Source organism: Tachysurus vachellii, chromosome 13, assembly GCF_030014155.1.
Source record: "Tachysurus vachellii isolate PV-2020 chromosome 13, HZAU_Pvac_v1, whole genome shotgun sequence".
Lineage (NCBI taxonomy): Eukaryota > Metazoa > Chordata > Actinopteri > Siluriformes > Bagridae > Tachysurus > Tachysurus vachellii.
In genome coordinates this window covers 1012501-1030000 of record NC_083472.1, presented here as the reverse complement: position 1 = coordinate 1030000, position 17500 = coordinate 1012501, and the positions used below count along the sequence as shown (strand labels likewise).

The 17500-nt window shown below is 39.4% G+C and overlaps 1 protein-coding gene across 2 annotated transcripts in view; it reads right to left on the bottom strand.

Annotated features, from left to right (window-relative positions):
- The window catches only part of LOC132856353 (cytosolic carboxypeptidase 4), an 86458-nt gene that overhangs the window by 22929 nt on the left and 46029 nt on the right, over positions 1-17500 (bottom strand). The window lies entirely within an intron of this gene.

Genomic DNA, 17500 nt, shown 5'->3' with positions numbered 1-17500 from the left:
TAGCACACTGAAGACACTGAACCCCAGGAACAATAAGAAAGAAAAACAAATTTAAGGAAAATCTAGTGCAAAAAAAAATAAAAAATAACAAAGAGCCAATGAGCGTTTTATCGGTTTGGTAATAAAGTTGTGTGTAAATGTTTCAGTAACCAATCAGAACATTTACATTTAATCGCAACCGCAAACTAACTCCATAAAAGATCATAAAAATAACAGAATGGAAGCTAAAAGAGTGAAAGAGCTCCTAATCCCAGTGTGTGTTTAATCATCAAATAAAGCAGCTCAGCCACTGCAGTGTGTCTGCTAACACACACACACACACACACACACACACACACACACACACATAGACACACACACAAAATATAGACACACACAAAAAACAGAGATACACACACACAACACATAGACACACACACAAAATATAGACACACAAAACAGAGACACACACACACAAAACATAGACACACACAAAAACAGACACACACACAAAACAGACACACACACAAAACAGAGACACACAAAAAATAGACACACACACACACAAGCACACACATTACATTTGTCCTCATTAAATGGTTGGATTTATTTATTTTACTTTATAGATTTGTTTTGGAATAAATTTATTTCCAATCAAGGTGTGGAACGAAGAGAAGAGAAGAGAAGAGAAGAGAAGAGAAGAGAAGAGAAGAGAAGAGAAGAGAAGAGAAGAGAAAGCAAATGAGACATTTAGAGAAAGAGAAGAGAAAAAGATTGAAAAACACAAAAAATGGGAAACAGAGAGAAATTGAAGAAGCATAGATGAGAGAACTGAAGTGAACTGAAGAAAAAAGAGACGAATAGAATAAATGATCAGAGAAAATTAAAGAACTGAAAACACAAACTAAAACTTTAAAAGTTACAAAACAACTGAATTAAAGAAAAAACAAGAATTAAAATCAATGCACAAGCATCATTAGCAGCTTTAATCAGTAATGTGTGTCAATTAATGTGTGTGTGTGTGTGTGTATGTGTGTGTGCGTGCAACAACAGACAACATGAGAAATTTTTGGGTAATGAAAGTGAATCTGACTGTGAATGACAGATGAGTTCCAGTCTTATTTAGTCTCAGTCTATAGAGCTCTGAGTCTTAATTAGTCTTTAGTCTCAGTCTATAGAGCTCTGAGTCTTAATTAGTCTTTAGTCTCAGTCTATAGAGCTCTGAGTCTTAGTCTTTAGTCTCAGTCTATAGAGCTCTGAGTCTTAATTAGTCTTTAGTCTCAGTCTATAGAGCTCTGAGTCTTAGTCTTTAGTCTCAGTCTATAGAGCTATGAGTCTTAATTAGTCTTTAGTCTCAGTCTATAGAGCTCTGAGTCTTAGTCTTTAGTCTCAGTCTATAGAGCTCTGAGTCTTAATTAGTCTTTAGTCTCAGTCTATAGAGCTCTGAGTCTTAATTAGTCTTTAGTCTCAGTCTATAGAGCTCTGAGTCTTAGTCTTTAGTCTCAGTCTATAGAGCTCTGAGTCTTAATTAGTCTTTAGTCTCAGTCTATAGAGCTCTGAGTCTTAATTAGTCTTTAGTCTCAGTCTATTGAGCTCTGAGTCTTAGTCTTTAGTCTCAGTCTATAAAGCTCTGAGTCTTAGTCTTTAGTCTCAGTCTATAGAGCTCTGAGTCTTAATTAGTCTTTAGTCTCAGTCTATAGAGCTCTGAGTCTTAGTCTTTAGTCTCAGTCTATAAAGCTCTGAGTCTTAGTCTTTAGTCTCAGTCTATAGAGCTCTGAGTCTTAATTAGTCTTTAGTCTCAGTCTATAAAGCTCTGATTCTTAGTCTTTAGTCTCAGTCTATAAAGCTCTGATTCTTAGTCTTTAGTCTCAGTCTATAGAGCTCTGATTCTTAGTCTTTAGTCTCAGTCTATAAAGCTCTGATTCTTAGTCTTTAGTCTCAGTCTATAGAGCTCTGAGTCTTAAATAGTCTTAGTTTTTTTTTTACCTTAATCCTTAATTAGTCTCAGTCTATAGAGCTCTGAGTCTTAGTCTTTAGTCTCAGTCTGTAGAGCTCTGAGTCTTTTGGGTTCTGATTCTTGGTTGTCAGATATAGATTTGTCTGCACTTGTGTCTGATGGTGTTTTTGAGAACAATAGAATTAAACAAAATAAATTAAATATATATTATATATTAAAAATCAAATTTTGAAGCATTCTGGACTCCACTGAACATGTACCGTTCAACAGTCCTATCTGTAATTAACCTATCCATCATTTAACATTAACTCAACATCTGATCTCACACTGAAATATGTTCTTGTGCTGTTATGTTTTCACTCCAGCTGTAATAAGGCCACGTGAATATTTCATTGTGCTGTAAAACCATTTGACATGATGTACGACTCTATAAAACTGAATTAACCTAATGAAAATTTGAATAGTCATTAAAAAGCGAGCATAAATCAGAGCTCAGACTCTCAAACCCAATCCTGCTTATTGGAAATCACATCGCTGCCTACACACACTTTATATTTGCCTCATTTTTCCGTAACTGCTCAGCCAAACGAGAGGAATATTAAAACACCTCCCGAGTTTCTCTCCTTCGTCAGATAAATGATTTTCCAAGCAGGAACGAATAAGCAAACATCTGAATATTCAAAACAAAACCAATTTCAATCTTCTTGCATCCAGGTGATAAAACAGGTTCTGCCTGCCCATGCGGAGAAAAATAACTCTCCATCAGCCCTCCTGTCACAAGGAGTTCTTAAAAGGGGAACAAAAATAAACAGAGCAAAGAGGGGAATAGAGACGAATAAAAGGAGGCAGGATGAATTATAAAGAAAGAAATACAAATAAAGAAGAGAGAAAATTAGAAATGTGAGCAGAAGTGTAATGATAGGCATGTGTTTAGGAAGGGAGGAATTATTTACACCCAGGGGAACTGAAGAACCCTGAGGAAACACCACACAGTTAGTAACATAAGCTCTGGATAGAACCTGTAGGCCTCGGAGCTGTGACACTACAGCACATACTGTACAACTGAGCTTACAATTGTTTGATGAATGACACAAAGAACCACAAGAACCAGGGAGATTATTTATTTAATCCAAGAAGCAGAAAGTTACAGCTGGTATCCAGGAGAACCTCTGGGACTACTGTAGGTTGGAACTCGGACAGCCAAGGAAGAGACACCTAAGGACTAGGAGAACCACCACTAGGAGGATGGAGGTAAGAACCTGCAGAAGCAGGAAAACCATAGATATGAAGTAGAAGAAAAAATGAAAGCTTGCAGTAAAGAAGCACTAGGGAAACTACAACTATGAAGTAAGCGAACCAAGGACAACCAAGGAGAACCAGAAAACCACAGTAGAAAGACCAGGAAGCTGCAGCTAGGAAATAGAAGAACCAGGGATACAATAGCTAGAGTCTAGGAGAACCAGAAGGCTACAGCTATGAACTAAGGGAACCAGGGTTACTACAGATAGGACGTATGATAAGCAGGAAACCACAACCACTGGCTAGGAGAATCAGGAACATGCAGCTAGAAACTAATAAAGGAACTAGTTAAACTAAAAGCTAAGAAAAACAAGGAAACTACAGCTAAGAGCAAGTAGAACTGGGAAGCAGGAAACTCCAGGAAGAAACGAGGAGAACATAAAGCTAGAGAATTATGTGCTAAGTGAACGTAGCATGGTTTGTGAAGATAGACTTTAGATATATTTTAGTCTTGTCTTAATTCACCTATACCGAGTATAATAAATTAAAACTTTATGAATTATGAAGTGGAATGTGTGCTGTGAGCTCACTCTGTTATTCCTCTCATTCCTTACTCATCTCAAAATCTAGATTAGTTTAAAACATGCCCATAGTTTAGGACTGAAATCTCAGTGAAATAATATTTGCAGAAGCAGAGTTTCACAGCCTGGAGTGTCTGCTCTCACTTTATCACGCTCTGAAGGATCGCCATCGTGTCGGTGAAATATGAAATGTGTAATGCAATAACGAGTCCTTATTGTTGGAGCAAATTGAAGTGGGACACAGTTAGCCAAATGGAGCTGGGGATGAATTGCTGCTGCTGATTCTGAGTGACAGGGTGTCTTTTCTTCATCTCAGGACAGGAGACGATAATAAACCCCGGCGCCTTGTTAAGATCTCCGTGAGTCTGTACTGAGCCTTTGCTTAATCATTTAATGCTCCTTATGCTAATTAATAATGAATTAAAATGCTATTCTAATTAACACAACGAGCAAAAATACAGCAGATAAAATCTGGGAATATCTTTGATGAAAATTATCACAGAGAAATATTTCACCATTTTTATAATAATCAACAAGTACAAGAACATAGAGCAATACTCAGTTAGACTAGTGTACTAAACAAAACTAGTATACTAAACAAAACTAGTGTACTAAACCAGATTAGTGTACTAAACAGAACTAGTGTACTAAACCAGATTAGTGTACTAAACAAAACTAGTGTACTAAACAAAACTAGTGTACTAAACAAAACTAGTGTACTAAATCAGATTAGTGTACTAAACAGAACTAGTGTACTAAACCAGATTAGTGTACTAAACAAAACTAGTGTACTAAACAAACCTAGTGTACTAAACCATACTAGTGTACTGAACAAGACTAGTGTACTAAAGAGGAATTACAGGACGCAATCTCATCCAGTTACGTGTGACATTTGGTAGCATTTTGACTTGCTAGTTTATTCACTTAGATTAAAAACAGATTTGCTGAATAAATAAGGTCGCTAGCTAGCAGTCTAACTCTAACTAGCATGCTAGCATTAGTCACTAACAAGTAAGGCTGTGATATTAGCTAGTTCATGCTAACCCTGGCAGTTTATTCATCACAAACACAGCTCACATTAGAGCACATAATTCACTCATTTGTACAAAAAGAAGTGATAATGCACACCTGTGCACCTGTGTGTGTGTGTGTGTGTGTGTGTGTGTGTGTGTGTGTGTGTGTGTGTGTGTGTGTGTGTGTGTGTGTGTGTGTGTGTGTGTAATCCAGCGTTCTGTGTCAATATGTATGAGTTCAACTGTGCCAAATACTTTGGGGGCACTTTTATTTTTCACCCCAGCATCACTGCTAAAAGCTCAACTCATGAATCATTCAGTGTGTTTTTGAAAGCTTTTTTTTTGCTTTTTTGTTATTTTTTTTTAAACTGTTTGTGAACAATAAACGAGCAGTTAGAGGAAAGAACGATGCTGTCAATCACACGTCAGATGTTGTTCTTTTTCCCGTTTCCTTTCTAGCAGTAAAACTTTTTATTGTGTGTCTTTAAAGAGAAGCCTTTATGCGGCTTAATTATTTAAATGAAGTTACCTAAGGCAAAATGAAATATGCAATATGATAATGAACTTAAAGCAGCATGAATATTCATATCGCGATTCAGTTAAAGTGCCTGGATTTGTGGAAGAAATGAACAATTGATGACTGGATTAAATTTGAAGTAACAGAGTTATGTGTTTATAAATGTGATCATTTCAGATTAAATGATATTAAAGCGCATTGTTTATGAACCACACATAGTGTGATTGGTGGTCCAACGTCCTTAGTTTTTCTACTACAGAGTAAGTTGAAATGGTGAACTGCGGCTAGTTAAACCTGCTCCTTATGCTGGTCATTTATATTCTATAGAAGCTTTTATGCTGATTGTGAGTTCTCTATGTCCCAGAAACCAGTCTATCAGCATGAGGCAGCATTAAGAGTGAAACACGAACACGCTTAGAAATCCAGGAGCCGAAGCGAATCCATCATATTAGAGATGACACTTTAATCTGAAGTCTTCATTGCACTTTCAGTCGCTCATCTGATCACCATTTCACTCCTACTGTAGGTCTTATAAAGCAGCAGACGAAGACGTCACTTGTTACTCACTGACTCAACTCCATCTCACACACTCACACAGCTTTCCCATATTTTATCTAGCCAAGTTCCCACACAGAGGCTCTGTTTTTACAGCCAGCTGCAGACACACCATGTCTTCTCCACTGGCCAGAAGGACCTTGTAAATGTATGTTATATTTGATGATTCTAAAATTTGAGCCGGATTCTAAATCATTATAAACACTGAAAGTGGGATTATAAATCGTTATAAACACTGAGAGTGGTATTATAAATCGTTATAAACACAGAGAGTGGGATTATAAATCATTATAAACACCAGAGACTGGGATTATAAATCATTATAAACACCAGAGAGTGGGATTATAAATCATTATAAACACCAGAGACTGGGATTATAAATCATTATAAACACCAGAGAGTGTGATTATAAATCGTTATTAACACAGAGAGTGGGATTATAAATCGTTATAAACACCAGAGAGTGGGTTTATAATTCGTTATAAACACTGAGAGTGTGATTATAAATCGTTATAAACACGGAGAGTGGGATTATAAATCATTATAAGCACCAGAGAGTGGGATTATAAATCATTATAAACACCAGAGAGTGTGATTATAAATCGTTATTAACACAGAGAGTGGGATTATAAATCGTTATAAACACCAGAGAGTGGGATTATAAATCGTTATAAACACTGAGAGTGGGATTATAAATTATTATAAGCACCATAGAGTGGGATTATAAATCATTATAAACACCAGAGAGTGGGATTATAAATTATTATAAACACTGAGAGTTTGATTATAAATCATTATAAACACCAGAGAGTGGGATTATAAATCATTATAAACACCAGAGAGTGGGATTATAAATCATTATAAACACTGAGAGTGGGATTATAAATCATTATGAACACCAGAGAGTGGGATTATAAATCATTATAAACACCAGAGAGTGGGATTATAAATCATTATAAACACCAGAGAGTGGGATTATAAATCATTATAAACACTGAGAGTGGGATTATAAATCATTATGAACACCAGAGAGTGGGATTATAAATTATTATAAACACCAGAGAGTGGGATTATAAATTATTATAAACACTGAGAGTGGGATTATAAATCATTATAAACACCAGAGAGTGGGATTATAAATTATTATAAATACCAGAGATGGTGGACTATATGGTCAAATAAAATTGTGAGCATTTATAAATATTAGCATCAGCGTCATCTTGGAATTCATTATAGATTTCATTTAAATTCCTTCATGCTGAAGTCACCAAATGTTCAGTGATGAAGCTCGAGAGTGAGGAGATTAACCACTTATTGACTAAAAAACAATTATCATCCAAACAGAGCTTAAAACAGCCAAGAGTGTAAAAAATTAGGGACTTATTTTGTTCACTAACAGACGATGATGAGCAAGAATCTGGAGCTCTGGAGTGTTTCCTGTCGCCCTGTCCATCACACTTTAGAGATAAAGTCAGTTCTCTGTAACAGAGGCAGAAATATTCCACACACTGGTGCAGAAATATTTGCATAGCTTAGCATAGTCTCAGTTATAGTCAGTGTTTAAATATATTCATCTAACCTCTGGCTGCTGTTTTTATCTTCTTGTGTCAGGATGTGAACAAATCCAACCAAACAGCTCGTGGAAGGATATTCAAATATGATGATTTCTGCGTTTGTCTCAGATTTAAATAATGTATTCTAAAATAATGTTCCAGCAAACTTGGTTCTGTATTTGTGGATGTGTCTCTCAGATGTCTCTGGAAGTCTGTAGTTGTTGATCCGGGTCGCGGCACCACCGGAAAATAAATACAGGGAATGAGAGAAACTGTCAAACCTGTCACATTACATCTGAATGCACAACTACTCAATTCAACTCACTCTTATTCTTACAGAGTTTGCAACTGTAAACACGGTCGAAAGCAGCAGCTCGGGTGTTTAATGAGCGCCGAGGGCGACAGAGGGAAGGATGAATCCTGCTAAATGAGGACGAGGGAGAAAACTTTGACAGCAGCTGAGATCAGAAGAAAAAGACTGTCTGTGTGGCAGATGTTTCTGTATATAAAAAAGATATGAGAAGAGAAGATACTAGTCCTTAATTTGACTTGCTGCTATTTACCACATAAAGTAACTAGTTTGTTTTGAAGTCACCTTCAATTTTAAAAGGATTTTTAATTCTGCATCAGTAGCTGCGTCTTCCTCAGCTCAAGCTCGGGTTAGTGTCAGTGTGGAGCTTTACATCTTCTCTCCATGCTCATGTAGCATCGGGGGTTTCTTCCGGGTACTCCGGTTTCCTCCCCCGGTCCAAAGACACGCATGGTAGGTTGATTGGCATCTCTGGAAAATTGCCCGTAGTGTGTGATTGCGTGAGTGAATGAGAGTGTGTGTGTGTGTGTGCCCTGTGATGGGTTGGCACTCCGTCCAGGGTGTATCCTGCCTTGATGCCCGATGATGCCTGAGATAGGCACAGGCTCCCCGTGACCCGAGGTAGTTCGGATAAGCGGTAGAAGATGAATGAGTGAGTGAGTGAGTGAGTGAGTGAGTGAGTCACAGACATGACACATTAAATGTGTGTCATATTTTAACCCCAAGCTAACATGACTAGCCTGATGCTTTACTAACAACTTACTGTATACAGACTTTTAATGGATTTACATGATTTTTTAGATCTTTGAGTCATTGTGCATTTGACGGGTGCACTAATGTAACGAGACGGCATTTTTCTTCAGAATTTAACGTAAAAATAATTAGATAATTCACATTTTGGGCCATTAACTGTTCTTCTGTAACAACAATTAAAGCGTTAAAACAGGACTAGCGCTAACGCCGTGGCTCGGGTGATTTAAACCGAAGCTGAGGCTGGGTTTGATATGAAGAGCTTTACTCTGTGTCTAAACACTGATGAAATATGAAGTGAAGCACTCCGGCTCAGGCTCAGGCACCGAGCCAATGTCATCAGGGTCGTCCTGAGCAGGTACATTTCCATTCCTCAGATTTACATTCCTCCCCAAACAAAACAGCAGAATACATTTGCACATTTTTGTTGTGGTATTTTTTCAGAGCGTCGGTGGATCTTCAGCCTCTTTCGAGACCTCTGCTGAATAATTGCCACTGATGTGTATTTTCCTCTCCAAAATATTGCATTTTATTCAGATCTGTCCTCCAGTGTGTGCTTATTAGAGCCTTCTTTATTGAGGAGCGTATCAGCAGGGGTCTGAGGGATGCTCACGGAGGGTTTTGTCCACTTTCTGCTACATGAAAGTGAAGAACAATGAGGATGGATGAGGCTTTGCTGGCTGAGCAATGAAACTTTCTGTAAAGGTTTATGAATGTGGCTGTAATTTTTTTTAATAATTGGGATTTCGTCGTAAAGTGCCATGAGGTACGCAATAACGCTCGGGTGCTTAATGGCCTTAGAGCGGGTTTACGATTTATAAACAATTTAAAACACAAACACAAACGCTGTCACTGAGCACTTCTTCATTTAGTTCTCACATTAAGCATCGTTTCGGATGCAGCACTGCCGCTGAGTTCCGCTCTCTGATTGGTGTTCAGGTGGTGATGAATTCTCTCTAACAGCAGCTCTGACTGTAGATCAGGTTTATGTTAATGTACTCACTCTGATACACTATGGTTTCCATAGCAACAGGAGATAAGTGTGATGTGGTGAAGAAGTCTCCAGTGTGAGGAAATAACAGGAAGTGAGTTGATGCTCCACGTCATTAAATGCAACTATAAGTGAATAAAAATGACATCATCGTGCTGTTCATTGTGAGTTCCTGGTACGTTGTTGTGATGTAAGAGGAACAGAAGCTCTTCCTTATCACGTGACCCTGTGCATTATTTATTAGACGTTATTTAAAGAACTGGTTGTTAAGCGTGCGTGAGGACAGATTTGAGTTTTTAGCATTTTGTCTTGTGACATTTCTGCCTGTGAGATAACACACAGTTGCTTATCAATGATGAGCAGCAGGGTGCCATTAGTTAATGAATCTGTCCTGTAACGTGTGGTATCTGTCAGTTCAGCCTGTAATCTGTGCGTTTCTGTAATTTCCTGTGACACGCCGTACGCCGCCGCTCTGGTTCATCTCTCCAGCTTTATCGCCGGCCGTGATTACAGGCGCGGTCAAGCAGCAAGCTCGATAAGACTCGCTCAGAAAAAAACTCCCAGCTCGGGAGACGACACCTGAAAGGAAATAATCCTGTAACAAAAACTAATATCTTCTGTTTACTCGAGCGGTGAAAGTAAAATGTTAATGGATAAAGCTGATAAAGCTGAACTCGTCACATCATCGATATAAACTTTAGTAATGTTTCACAATTTAATATGAAATATACACATCTGATCAGCTGAAGGAGGCGTGGCCTTTGTCTTTGGCTGAATAAAGGAGGAGTCCAAATCTTTGTCTTATTAAAGGAGGTGTGGCCCCTGAATCTTTCTCTTAGTGAAGGAGGTGTGGCCTTTGAATCTTTGTCTTAGTGAAGGAGGTGTGGCCTCTGAATCTTTGTCTTAGTGAAGGAGGTGTGGCCTCTGAATCTCTGTCTTAGTGAAGGAGGTGTGGCCTCTGAATCTCTGTCTTAGTGAAGGAGGTGTGGCCTCTGAATCTCTGTCTTAGTGAAGGAGGTGTGGCCTCTGAATCTTTGTCTTAGTGAAGGAGGTGTGGCCTCTGAATCACTGTCTTAGTGAAGGAGGTGTGGCCTCTGAATCTTTGTCTTAGTGAAGGAGGTGTGGCCTCTGAATCACTGTCTTAGTGAAGGAGGTGTGGCCTCTGAATCTTTGTCTTAGTGAAGGAGGTGTGGCCTCTGAATCTTTGTCTTAGTGAAGGAGGTGTGGCCTCTGAATCTCTGTCTTAGTGAAGGAGGTGTGGCCTCTGAATCACTGTCTTAGTGAAGGAGGTGTGGCCTCTGAATCACTGTCTTAGTGAAGGAGGTGTGGCCTCTGAATCTTTGTCTTAGTGAAGGAGGTGTGGCCTCTGAATCACTGTCTTAGTGAAGGAGGTGTGGCCTCTGAATCTTTGTCTTAGTGAAGGAGGTGTGGCCTCTGAATCTTTGTCTTAGTGAAGGAGGTGTGGCCTCTGAATCTCTGTCTTAGTGAAGGAGGTGTGGCCTCTGAATCACTGTCTTAGTGAAGGAGGTGTGGCCTCTGAATCTCTGTCTTAGTGAAGGAGGTGTGGCCTAGTGCTTTCTGGCTTGAATACTGAACTGTATGTGAATTTTTGGCATTAAAGTAGAGATGAAAAAGCAGTGTGTTATTGATGCTGAAGAAGATGAAGGTCCTGAGGGGAATCACACAGTTATACATCTAAGTCTCTCTCAGAGAAAAAAAACACTGCAGAGGTAACACCTTTTAGTGCTAAAGGGGACTCTGGGAGATTTGGGAAGGCTGCAGGGATCTGATGGAGCACAGTGGATTTATGACATGGCCCCACACCTCATCATGACCGAGCAAGCCCGAGCAGCAATCAGGGTCCTGTGGGAAATGATGGCACCCTGCAGAAACTCCACCGATGAAACTGCCATTTTTGTCCTTAATCTAGCAGCCTGCATCTCCTCCTCCCTCACTCCACCCCCTCCTGCTCCAATGATGGCCAGATACTAGCTGCCAGAAGAGGAAAAGGCCAGGTCTCGTCAGCAAGAGAGATTAACTGTAGAGAAATATCTATCACAGACAAACTAATCATTACGCATTGCTGCTCAGAGCGTGAAGATTTACACACTAGCCGGTGTCTCTGCAGCCTGGGTTCTCTACATCGTCTGGAAATTCGGGTGAATTTTAACCAGAATGTAAAACATCATCGTCTCTATATTGCTCTTAAAAACTGATGACTTCTGCATTCTGGTTGGTCAGAAACGGCTGATTAATTCCCTGACCATAGATACCATTATTATTATTATTGCATTATCGTTTCTATAGTAACAGCTCATTCACAATGACTGGAGGCTGTTATATAAGTTGTATGGAAGGAGTCTCCAGTGTCAGAGGTACAGTCAGAGGTAAAGCTGGAACTTCTTCAGGATTGAGGAGTTTACGCTTCCTTGCTGTTTTAATCAGTATAAAGAATCGACTGATGTGAGTCTGATCTAAAGTGAGTCAGGACTTTCAGTGTGTTTTAGACGTGTTTTTGTCCCTCTGTTGATGATCTTACACTGAATTTTAGTGCTGAAGAGAAATCTGAGCTGCTTTTTAGATGAACAAACACTCGGAGCTTCTCGCAGCAGAAATGGGTTTGAAAACAGAAACTGTGTTGAAACACTACAAGTTCTTAGTGTCTTAAAGTCCTGAGTGTCTGCTTTCATAAGAGCTTCATATGAACACCACTGTGGAGTGAGACGTGAGGAAGACGTTCACTCGTCAACACAGACACGAGAAAAACAGGAAGAAAGAACATCTTTTTTTGTCCACTGACTAAAGAGTTAATATCTGGGAGAGATGCAGTGATGCACAGAATATAAGACTAACTACAGCCAGCAGCAGAAATCTTTTTCCAAGGTGAGGTGACAGGCTGCGTTTGGAGAAAAACAGCAGGTCATTTTGCTTGTTCTGAGAAGGACAGAGAAGACTATGGACATGGACATTCTGGATGTTAATAAAGTCACAGAGAAGAATCTGTAAAATTGTATAATCTGTAGGGTTATACAATAGTATAATAATGTGAAATTATAAAAATTGTATAATAATGTGTAGGGGGGGCACGGTGACTTAGTGGTTAGCACGTTCGCCTCACACCTCCAGGATTGGGGGTTCAATTCCCGCCTCCACCTTGTGTGTGTGGAGTTTGCATGTTCTCCCCGTGCCTCGGGGGTTTCCTCCGGGTACTCCGGTTTCCTCCCCCGGTCCAAAGACATGCATGGTAGGTTGATTGGCATCTCTGGAAAATTGTCCGTAGTGTGTGATTGTGTGAGTGAATGAGAGTGTGTGTGTGTGTGTGCCCTGTGATGGGTTGGCACTCTGTCCAGGGTGTATCCTGCCTTGATGCCCGATGACGCCTGAGATAGGCACAGGCTCCCCGTGACCCGAGGTAGTTCAGATAAGTGGTAGAAGATGAGAGAGAGTGAGTGAGTGTATAAGTGTATGTGTAATCCTGTCCAATCAGGGCTTAAGATGCTGCTCAGTCTTTCAAAGGCTTTGATGTTTTGTCTCCATTGTACCGTTTCTTATCTTTTTTCGTTTCTAACAGAGGACTGAAACACAAAAAGCTGCGTTTGGCATCACTGAATAATCTCGAAAGATCATTCTTGTGTTGAACAAAAATAAAATCCACATAAAAAAGTGATGACTGTGAGATAGAGGGATCCGTGACCCGGGGATGTCCTTCGTTTTACTATCGACCGAACACGTTAAAGACGCACTCGTGAGAAAGACTTGGTGCACAGGTCAGAAATTCTATTCATCAGAGATGAGGTGGAGATCCAGTAGTGTTTCAGAGCGGCACTAAACCTCTAAAACCGACGGCGTAGATCTCGTCTTTTTCAGAGCTGCGATATTTGTTATGACTCTTGTTCACCTTTTTAACACCTTCAGTATCAGATTCTGACACAGAGTACAGAGGAATATAATGGTGAGCTGAGCTGGAAACAGGAACTTTATTTTCACTGCAGATTTAAAGTAGACAAACTCGGAGGCTGCATGAACACACGACAAACATATTAATGAAAACATGCCAATGTTGTGTAATCAGAGGCCAGAGTCCAGAATACGGCTTGATGCTGATGTTCACACTCAATGAACTAATAAGGAGAGATGCTCTGAGAGGAGCAAATACATGGCGTAACAATAAATGGATAAAAAAAAGCACAAGTCGATCTTTATGTTTGACTTCATGTCGTGCTGCAACACACTGATTCGTTGATTTTGAGTTTGTCATTGATTACTTTTCTATAACTGTGTGTTTTATTCCTCACTTCATGCGCAGTGTGAAGTTTTATTATTGATTATTAAAAGTTTTTTGGTATACCTGTGTACTGCTTAGTGTGTGTGTGGGTGTGTGTGTGTGTGTGTGTCTGTGTGTGTATGTGTGTGTGTGTCTGTCTGTGTGTGTGCGTGTGTGTCTGTGTGTCTGTCTGTCTGCGTGTGTGTGTCTGTGTGTGTGTGTGTCTGTGTGTGTGTCTGTGTGTCTGTCTGTGTGTGTGTGTGTGTGTGTGTGTGTGTGTGTGTGTGTGTGTGTGTGTGTCTGTGTGTGTGTGTGTGTGTGTGTGTGTGTGTGTGTCTGTGTGTGTGTCTGTGTGTCTGTCTGTGTGTGTGTGTGTGTGTGTGTGTGTGTGTGTGTGTGTGTGGGTTGTGGGTGGGTTTGGATAGGTTTGGAGTAGGTTTGGGGTAGGTTAAGAGTAGAGTTGGGTATGTTTTGGGTAGGGCAGTGGAAGGTTTGGGGTAGCTTTGGGTTGATTTGGGGTAGGGTTTAGGTGGGTTTGGAGTATGTATGGGCTAGGTTTGGAGTAGGGTTGTGGGTGGGTTTGGGGTAGGTTAAATCCCACAGGTATTCAGGGACAGGTTTTAAGCTGGTTCAGATCCTACCTGTCTGATCGATACCATTTTGTAGAATTAAATACCATAAAGTTTAATACCAATAAAATATCGGATCCCTCAAGGATCAGTTTTAGGACCTCTGCTTTTCTCAATATACTGTACCTGCTTCCCTTAGGGAACATCATTAGAAGGCACGGGATTAGTTTCCATTGTTGTGCTTACACTATTATATTAGACAATCTGTCTGTATCATGCATTCATGACCTCCAGACTGGACTATCGTAATGCATTACTAGGTTCCTGTCCTGTTCTGTCCTGCATCAGAATATCAAAGGCTACTAAAGTCAATCGTACTTAGTAGACTTTAGTTAAACCAGTTTGTATTCCAAACTTGGAATAGTCTTCCTGATAGTGTTGGGGGTCAGAAACACTCACCCAGTTTAAATGTAGATTAAAGACATGTCTCTTTATCCAGAAATACACATAATACATCTTACAACCATGTGCTCCAGTAGATCTGATCACATTCACATGAACAACCTCTTAATCAATACACAAAATAACCTTCTACATACACTGGATCTCCATGATTGAGTATTTGAGAGCTTCAGCACCGAGGAGTTGGTGTTGAATCTATAATGAACTCAGATGATGAGCTGATTTATGAGTTTCTCAGGACCTCCTGGTGATACAACACCAACTGACTGTATATGACTGTAGGAAGGAGATTATTTATGATCACACTCTGTGTTTATAATCATTTATAATCTCACACTCTGGTGTCACCCAAATGATGATGAGGTTCACGTTTGTGTTTGGTTCTTCTCAAGGTTTCCTTGATGAATTCAAATAAATATATATAATAATGGTGTTTTTTTGTAAAGCTGCTTTGAGACTCTGTCCATTGTTCAAAGAACTATATAAATAAAATAGTATTTAATTGGATTAGGTAGATTTAAATAGGGTTTGGGTAGGTTTGGGTAGGTTTGGGTAGGTTTGGGTAGGTTTGTCACCCTGAGTCTTGGCACTGAAGGAGACAGAATGTGAGAGATGGAGAGAAAAATAAAGAGGGAATGACAGAGGAGTGTGTTTGGCTGGGCTAAGCTGGCTGTGGTCACTGTTATTCCTGTAGAATGATGAAGTGCACAAGCTGAGATCCATCCATCACTGACACGTATCCCAGCAGCCCATGGGGCCACCACAATATGTCAGTGTCACAGGCACACGGCCCCCATGCATCACAACATTTTAATACAGCTCAACCTCTGCGTATTCCCTTTCAGCACTTAAAGACTACAACAGTGTAGCACTTGGCACAAAGCACATGGCGACTTCGCTCGTCTAATCACCTCCATGCTCTGCTTACACAAGCAGAAGGAAAGAAGGAAGGAAGGAAGTGAGAGAGTGAGCGAGCGAGTGGGCGAGCGAGTGGGCGTGACTGGAGAGGAAGAGAACGAGGAAGTTTTGCTCCAGACGCATCACTGCTTCAGGCATGAAAACGATCTGAAAACTGGGACTCGATCAGGAGAAAAGAGACGACGGAAATCACAGAAAGGAAAGTTTTCGTCTGTTCAAACAGGATCTTAATATTAATATTATCAAAATAATCACAAAAACTGACTGGAAGCAGAAAAGATTAAGTTTATAATTTAATCTTAGACTTTAATTTAATCTTTAAAATAGTTTTTATATAAATAAATTTATAATAGATTGTTTAATAATGTAAGGGGTCACGGTGGCTTAGTGGTTAGCACTACGTCAGGTGTAAATAAGAGTCTTTATGACTACGTCAGGTGTAAATAAGAGTCTTTATGACTACGTCAGGTGTAAATAAGAGTCTTTATGACTACATCAGGTGTAAATAAGAGTCTTTATGACTACGTCAGGTGTAAATAAGAGTCTTTATGACTACGTCAGGTGTAAATAAGAGTCTTTATGACTACGTCAGGTGTAAATAAGAGTCTTTATGACTACGTCAGGTGTAAATACGAGTCTTTATGACTACATCAGGTGTAAATAAGAGTCTTTATGACTACGTCAGGTGTAAATAAGAGTCTTTATGACTACGTGAGGTGTAAATAAGAGTCTTTATGACTACATCAGGTGTAAATAAGAGTCTTTATGACTACGTCAGGTGTAAATAAGAGTCTTTATGACTACGTGAGGTGTAAATAAGAGTCTTCATGACTATGTCAGGTGTAAATAAGAGTCTTCATGACTACGTCAGGTGTAAATAAGAGTCTTTATGACTACGTCAGGTGTAAATAAGAGTCTTCATGACTACATCAGGTGTAAATAAGTCTTCATGACTACATCAGGTGTAAATAAGAGTCTTCATGACTTCATCAGGTGTAAATAAGAGTCTTCATGACTACATCAGGTGTAAATAAGTCTTCATGACTACATCAGGTGTAAATAAGAGTCTTCATGACTTCATCAGGTGTAAATAAGAGTCTTCATGACTACATCAGGTGTAAATAAGTCTTCATGACTACATCAGGTGTAAATAAGAGTCTTCATGACTACGTCAGGTGTAAATAAGAGTCTTCATGACTACGTCAGGTGTAAATAAGAATCTTTATGACTACATCAGGTGTAAATAAGAGTCTTCATGACTACGTCAGGTGTAAATAAGAGTGTTCATGACTAAATCAGGTGTAAATAAGAGTCTTTATGACTACGTCAGGTGTAAGTAAGAGTCTTTATGACTACGTTAGGTGTAAATAAGAGTCTTCATGACTACGTCCGGTGTAAATAAGAGTCTTCATGACTAAATCAGGTGTAAATAAGAGTCTTTATGACTACGTCAGGTGTAAGTAAGAGTCTTCATGACTACATCAGGTGTAAATAAGAGTCTTTATGACTACATCAGGTGTAAATAAGAGTCTTTATGACTACATCAGGTGTAAATAAGAGCCTTCATGACTACATAAGGTGTAAATAAGAGCCTTTATGACTACATCAGGTGTAAATAAGAGTCTTCATGACTACATCAGGTGTAAATAAGAGTCTTTATGACTACATCAGGTGTAAATAAGAGTCTTTATGACTACATCAGGTGTAAATAAGAGTCTTCATGACAATGTCAGGTGTAAATAATAGTCTTCATGACTACATCAGGTGTAAATAAGAGTCTTCATGACTACATCAGGTGTAAATAAGAGTCTTCATGACTATGTCAGGTGTAAATAAGAGTCT